Genomic DNA, 8,266 nt, shown 5'->3' with positions numbered 1-8,266 from the left:
GGCGAATAAAGTCAAGGCAGGTTGGTTGAAAAGTGGGGACAGCAATACGACCTACTTTCACAAGAAAGCAACAGTTAGACAAATCGGAAACAACATAACGACTATCACATGTTGAGAATGCAACAAGATGATGGAGCTTAGTGGAAAGAAGTCGCCTTCACTAAGTGGGCCCGCAGGCTATTTTTGGCGCAAAGTCTATTTTTAGACATATGGATTATGGTCTATGAGTTGCGGGATGCTATTTGTGGATGATTGGTCATGTTGGTAAAAATAGATGGACTTCTATTTTTAGACATATGGGCGGTTTCTATTTTTAGACTGCCAGGCTAAAAATAGAACAGTCGAATATTATTAACTCATAATAATATTTGGACTATAAACATTATCTTATCCTCTTGGAGCACTTCAGTTTGAGCTACATATGTGGCACATGCAACTGTCAGAAGGAAATACGCTTTTCTTGTGGGTCAGTTGAGCTATTGCATGATGGACTTCAGTTAGAACTCAAGTGATTGAGTTTGGTGGAGTTGATTGACGAGTTGATGGAGTTGTGTTTAGTTTGACTTGGTTAAACTAGTTGTATTTAGTCTAACTGCAGAATACACTAGTGATGAGTGATGTGAATTAATTTTTAATTAATTCACTAATTATTAACTCATAAAGCAACTAAAGAATACATCAGTTAACTCAGTGCATGGACAGTTCAGTGGAGACAGGTGTTAGAGGTGGAGATTGCTATCAGTTGTGACTATAGTTGTGCATGAGATATTGCACAATCAATGGATTGAGTAATGCCAATGAGGATTGCGTGGTTCAGCCAAGGAAATACGAGTTTGGTTCAGCCATTCATCATTATTCTCACGCAGGATTGCGCGGTGGAGGCAGGCAAATAGTGGAGGAGATTTGAGGCATCAGATCTGAGCTAGTTTGTGTGTAACAGGTGGAGATAGAACTGAGTACTTGTGAGGAGTATTGTCCTATGTATTGTTACATGTTCCCAATCATTATAATATACAAATAGTGTGGGGTTTTCAGCTGTATGCTTTCCCTGGGTTACATACTGTGTTAATGTGTGCATGCGATTGATGTTTCATTGTTTTTAATTCCGCAAAATTGATGATCAACATAGAGGAGGTTATGTATTATGCATGTATTCCACAATAGTGTATAATCGAGATAATCTCTGTGAATAAGTGTCATATTATTCAAAATTTCTACATGGTATCAGAGCTGTTGATCATCAGATCTATTATTCAGAAAGTGTTTACATTTTATTTCTTCAGGCAGAGTCTGTAATCCGGCCAGGTAGCCTCTGGATTCATCCTTCCTTTGGAAGGTGAGATATCCGATAAAAGCCCATACAGTCAATCTCTGTACGAGAAATACTTTTTTCTCACAAATTTTAGATCAGAAGCGGTTGAGTTTTGAGTTGGTGGAATTCGAATTTGCACCGGTGTTCTCTTGGTGTCAAAGTTGAAATGTGTTTCAACGGATTGCGATTGGAGTATGCTCTTGAGGGCAGCTTGAATTATATTGCATGGAAAGATAGGATGGAGGCGGTGTTAGATGATAATGGGCTGAAGGAGTTCATAGAGGCTGAGGTCCCAAAGCCTACTGATACTGCTCAAGTTGATGCTTGGAAAAAGAAGACAACAAAGTGTCGAAGGATTCTGTTGGAGGGCGTGAAGGATCACATTGTGTCCAGCCTGCATGGAAAGGATTCTCCATACTTGATGTGGAAAGCGTTGACAGATCTATTCCAAAGAAAGAGCGATCAGAGGAAGTTGGCGCTCAAGGATAAACTTAGAAAAATTAAGTGTGAGAAAGGAGACAGTATGCCCAAGTATCTCATGAAGTTCACTCAATGCAGGGATGAGCTGGGAAGTGTGGGGGTGACTGTCAATGATGAGGACTTGGTGAGCTTGGCTCTCCTTGGTCTTCCGAAAAGTTGGCATTCCTATCAGGACTCTGTCAATGGTCGGGAGAAATTGCCAGGATGGGAGAGACTTTGGTCAGATCTTGTGCAGAAGGAGATCAGGCGGAATACCAGGGATGGATCTTCATCAAAGGCACCTTATGAAGAAAATTGCGCTTTGGCTGCCAAAGCAAAGAAGGGGAAGAACAAGAAAGCTTCTCATTCTGGTGCGAAAGGCAAGAAGTAGGACATGTCCAAGGTGAAGTGCTTTCACTGTCACAAGCACGGACACTATGCCACAAATTGTCCGCAGAAGAAGAAAATAAGCAAGCTGCTGGATCTGCAGCAGGAGAGGCCTTAGCCTCGCAGTTTGAGCTTGATTTTTCATTGATCACATGCTTGGTATCAAGTGTGATGGGATCAGTATGGTTCTTGGACAGTGGTGCGTCTTTTCACATGACAGGAGATCGAGATTTGTTTTCTGATCTGGAGGAGAAAGATCTTGGAGTGCACATCGAGATGGGCGATGATGGTAGATACAGTGCAACCGGTATCAGTACCATTTCCTTTGAGAGGGATTCTGGTAAACCCTTCGTATTGAAGGAAGTGATGCATGTTCCAGGATTGAAGAAGAATCTTATCTCTGTGGCGATGTTAGAAGACAAGGGATATGATGTTGTTTTCAGCGAGGGAAAGGCTTTCCTGCGCAGTAAGACAACTAGAGAAACCCGGAAGATAGGGGTTCGAGTCAGGAACCTTTATCAGTTGCATGTAGATGGCTGCGCAACAATGGCATGAAAGGTAGAAGGATTGGTGAGCTGGGATGATGGCGAGCTATGGCACAGGAGATTGGGTCACCTTCACCATGGAGCCTTGAAGATACTGCAACAGATTACTACAAGGCTTCCTAAAGGCACTCTTGTACAGTTAGATCAGTGCAAGGGGTGTACTTTGGGAAAGTTTGTGAAAGCCACCTTTCAAGAGAAGGATAGTCGCGCCACAATGATCCTTGAGAGAATTCACACAGATGTGTGTGGACCTTTCTCAGTAGCTTTGACAGCAAAGCACAGGTACTATGTGATCTTTGTTGATGATTTCTCTCGGAAGTGCTAGATCTTCTTCATGCAGAAGAAGAGCGAGACATACTCAAAGTTCTGTGAATTCAAAGAACTGGTCAAGAAGGAGTCGGGGAAGAAGGTGAAGGCTCTTAGGAGCGACAATGGTAGTGAATTCATCTCTGGCGAGTTCAAGGATTTCTGCAGTGCAAAAGGGATTCGAAGAGAGCTCATAGCTCCCCATAACCCACAACAGAACGGGGTTGCTGAGTGGAAGAACAGAATGATCGTGGGTGCTGCACGGGCGATGTTGCATGATCAAAGCCTACCCCTTCACTTGTGGGCGGAAGCATGCAATATTGCAGTATATGTGCAGAACCATTTTCCTCGCAGGATACTTGGCATGAGTACACCTGAGGAGGCTTATTATGGTAAGAGGCCTTATATTTCTCATTTGAGGATTTCTGGTTCTAACGTTTACATGCATGTGACGAAGGATGCCAGGAAGAAGCTGGAGCCGACCACAGAGGTTGGGATATTTGTGGGGTACACTAATACAACCATAACTATCGTATGTATTTGCCAGACAGTGGCAAGGCTGTTGTGCGACGGGATATAAAATTTCAGGAGGAGAAAGCCATGAAGTGTTCGCTTGAGAGGGAGCCACACTTGCATGCAGATGAGGAGCTATTAGTTCCTAAGGATGAGCTTCAGGATGTGGAGCAGCCATAGGACGAAGTTCATGGAGTGGAAGAGACCACTCATGCAGCGCCAACCATCAGAGGGCGAAAGCGCTTGACAGAAGCTGAGCGACTGGCTCAAGATGTAGAGAAGGTTGTAGGACCACCTACAGCTCAACATAGACAGAGACAGTCACCTGATCGGTACACTGGATACATGGATCTTGTGAGCAAATGTGTTGTGACTGAGCCATCCTCTTTCGAGGAAGATGTGGAGGATCCCGCATGGGTAGATGCCATGGTCGAAGAATATGATTCGGTTGTTAGAAACAGTGCATGGGAGATTGTCCCAAGACCGGAAGGGAAATCAGTGGTGGGTTCGAGATGGATCTACAAAGTGAAGTAGGCAGCTGACGGGAGTGTGCAGAAGTACAAGGCAAGATTTGTTGCCCGAGGCTTTTCACAGATAGAGGGGATCAATTATGAGGAGACCTTTGCACCTGTCGCAAGGTATTCTTCCATACAGACGATTCTTGCTCTCTCAGCGCAGATGGGGTGGCACATTCATCATATGAATGTGAATATTGCGTTCCTCAACGGAGTCATTGAGGAGGAGGTGTACATAGAGCAGCCTGAAGGTTTCGAGATCTTCAGCAGTGAGTCGCATGTGTGCAGGCTCAAGAGAGCGTTGTATGGGTTGAAACAAGCACCACGCGCTTGGTACACATGGATAGACAGTTATTTCACCGGACTTGGATTCTCCAAGAGTGAGGCGGATCCTAACCTATACCAGATTGTGGTGGAGGGTAAGTTTCTTATCGTTGTACTTTATGTAGATGATTTGATTCTAACGGGTGATGAGTTGTTGATACTTTCATGCAAGGATGATATTGCTAAGGAGTTTGAGATGAAAGACTTGGGCCTCCTTCATTATTTCCTGGGATTGGAAATTTGGCAGCGCAGTGATGGACTATTTGTTTCTTAGGGTAAGTATGCTCAGGAGATACTGGAGAAGTTCAACATGCATGGCTGTAAGCCTGTTGACACTCCTCTTCCTGGAGGTTGGAGGAAGGAGGATGCTACTTCAGCAGAAGTAGTGGATGCCACTGTTTATCGACAGTTGGTGGGGTCGCTTATGTATCTAGTCAATACATGACCCGATAAATGCTATGCTGTTAACCAGCTTTCACAAGATATGGTTAAGCCAACCAAGCTCTTCTGGAAGGCAGGAAAGCATGTATTGCGCTATCTCAGAGGCACATCGGGATATGGATTTTGGTACAGACAGGAGGATGAGGTGAAGCTATGTGGCTTCACGGATGCAGATTGGGCAGGGAGCCCAACGGACAGAAAGAGCACATATGAGGGGTCTTCAGTATCGGGTCGACAGCAGTTTCTTGGTACAGCAGGAAGTAGAGATCTGTGGCACTCAGTTCAGCAGAGGCCGAGTATATGGCAACAAGTTTGGCTGCATGCGAGGCTATATGGATGAGGAAGATCCTGGTCGGGTTGTTCGGTTCATACTTGGAGCCTACTGTGATTTATTGTGATAAACAGAGTTGCATTAAACTCTCGGCTAATCCAGTATTTCATGATAGATCTAAGCACATTGACATCAGGTACCATCATATCAGAGATTGTGTGCAGCGGAGAATCATGTTACTTTCATACATTCCAACGGAGGATCATGATGTTGATATCTTGACGAAGGTGCTCACCAGGAGCAAATTCGAATACCACCGAGGCAGGATAGGGGTTACTGATAATCCATATCTTGTTGAGAGGGAGTGTTGAGAATGCAACAAGATGATGGAGCTTAGTGGAAAGAATTCGCCTTCACTAAGTGGGCCCGCAGGCTATTTTTGGCGCAAAGTCTATTTTTAGACATATGGATCATGGTCTATGAGTTGCAGGATGCTATTTGTGGATGATTGGTCATGTTGGTAAAAATAGATGGACTTCTATTTTTAAACATATGGGCGGTTTCTATTTTTAGACTACCAGGCTAAAAATAGAACAGTCGAATATTATTAGCTCATAATAATATTTGGACCATAAACATTATCTTATCCTCTTGGAGCACTTCAGTTTGAGCTACATATGTGGCACATGCAACTGTCAGAAGGAAATACACTTTTCTTGTGGCTCAGTTGAGCTATTACATGATGGACTTCAGTTAGAACTCAAGTGATTGAGTTTGGTGGAGTTGATTGAGGAGTTGATGGAGTTGTGTTCAGTTTGACTTGGTGAAACTAGTTGTATTTAGTCTAACTGCAGAATAAACTAGTGATGAGTGATGTGAATTAATTGTTAATTAATTCACTAATTATTAACTCATAAAGCAACTAAAGAATACATCAGTTAACTCAGTGCATGGAGAGTTCAGTGGAGACAGGTGTTAGAGGTGCAGATTGCTATCAATTGTGACTATAGTTGTGCATGAGATATTGCACAATCAATGGATTGAGTAATGCCAATGAGGATTGCGTGGCTCAGCCAAGGAAATACGAGTTTGGTTCAACAATTCATCATTATTCTCATGCAGGATTGCGCAATGGAGGCAGGCAAACAGTGGAGGAGATTTGAGGCATCAGATCTGAGCTAGTTTGTGTGTAACAGGTGGAGATAGTACTGAGTACTTGTGAGGAGTATTTTACTATGTATTGTTACATGTTCTCAATCATTATAATATAAAGATAGTGTGGGGTTTTTAGCTGTATGCTTTCCCCGGGTTACATACTGTGTTAATGTGTGCATGTGATTGATGTTTCATTGTTTTTAATTCCGCAAAATTGATGATCAACGTAGAGGAGGTTATGTATTATGCATGTATTCTGCAATAGTGTATAATCGAGATAATCTCTATGAATAAGTGTCATATTATTCAAAATTTCTACATCACAGACAACACAGGCATTCAGCACAATGATCAAGCTGTTATAAAAAACGTGGCTTCAACACACTTCAAAGAGCTCCTATTTGAAAAAGGGGAAGAAGAAAACTATGCCGATTTCTTACAGCATATGCCAAATAAAATCACAGCAGAAGAAAATGAAAGATTGACTGAAGAGATAAAGGAGGAAGAAATCAATGGAGCCATTTAGGGCCTCTAGCCTGACAAAGCTCCAGGACCGGATGTTTTCCCAATTTGCTTCTATAGGGAGCACTGGGAAACTATCAAAAAGGATCTCATCAAGTACTTCAAATGGATACAAAGGAAAACTAAAATGGGAGGCTACACAAATTCAACCCATCTAGCCCTCATTCCCAAAAAGAACTGCCCCTCAAATTTTTCCCATTTTCATCCCATATCCCTTTGCAATTCTTCATATAAAATCTTCACAAAAATCCTTGCTTCCCGTCTCAAGCCTCTCTTGCGAATGCTAATTTCTGAAAATCAAGGCGGCTTCATGACCAATAGGAAAATTTCTGACTCCATCCTATTAGTTCAGGAAGCCATCCACTCAAGCCACTCTAGGAACGAAAAGGGCTTCATTCTGAAATTAGACTTGGCTAATGCTTTTGACAGGGTCTGACACTCCTTTCTATTTGCTACTCTTCAAAAAATGGGCTTCGCTTCTCCTTTTATCAACCTCATAAGAACCTATATCTATAGGCCTTGGATTGCCCCCCTTATCAATGGAAGGCCCGGCCCTGCCTTTCAATCTTCAAGAGGATTGAGGCAAGGCTGTCCTCTTTCTCCCTACTTATTCATTTTAATGGCTGAATCCTTCAGTTGCGCCCTTGACCATAAGCGGCAGGCAGGCCTCATCACCGGAATCAAATTTGAAGATGGAGTTAAAAACATTAATCACTCCCAATTTGCTGATGATACCCTACTGATAGGAGGGGCGTCTGCAATAATAGCCCGAAGATTCAAAACTCTATTAGATAAGTTTATGAGATACTCTGGGGGAATGATAAATCACCTCAAAAGCTGCATTTATGGTTGGAATGCTTCAGCTCAAACACTCCAAAACATATCCAACATCTTTGGGGTGTCGTGCAAGTTAAATTGGGACCACTTCAGCTATTTGGGAATGCCAGTGAGCATGGGACGTGCTAGAGCTGAAATATGGGAAACAATGCTAGATAAATTGAAAAGAAAAGTTCAGAAGTGGGGATCCTCCTGGCTCAACCCAGCTAGCCGATTGGTTCTCCTTAAATCAGGCCTTTCTTCTCTCCCTCTATATCAGTTCTCCCTAGCTCAGGCGCCAACCTCATTTCACCACAAAATGGAGAGTATTCTCAGATATTTCTTATGGCAGGGTGGGAAAAATGAAAAGAAAAAATATAACTTGGTTAGTTGGAAACAAGTTATTCAAAGCCAGGAAAGAGGGGGGCTTGGAATCAGATCTCCAATGCTCACAAACTTAGCCTTTGGTGGCAAGATAGTTTGGAGATTGCTTGAGGATCAACAAGCTTGGTGGAAAAAAGTCATTGAGGCCAAATATCTCAACAGCCCAAGGCAGCAACTTCTAACAAGTGAAATACCCATTATAGGTAGCACAAGCATTTAGAAACTTTGCAAAAAAGCCATCTCCTTTATGGCACAAAATGTCTCAAAGGTCCCCAAAGGTGGCAGCAAAATCAGCATTGGAGTCGATAAGATCATG

Source organism: Pinus tabuliformis, chromosome 3_2, assembly GCF_031772625.1.
Source record: "Pinus tabuliformis cultivar Carrire ecotype Pingquan chromosome 3_2, CPIR1, whole genome shotgun sequence".
NCBI classification, from domain to species: Eukaryota; Viridiplantae; Streptophyta; class Pinopsida; order Pinales; family Pinaceae; genus Pinus; species Pinus tabuliformis.
Note: the sequence above shows the minus strand (reverse complement) of the source record.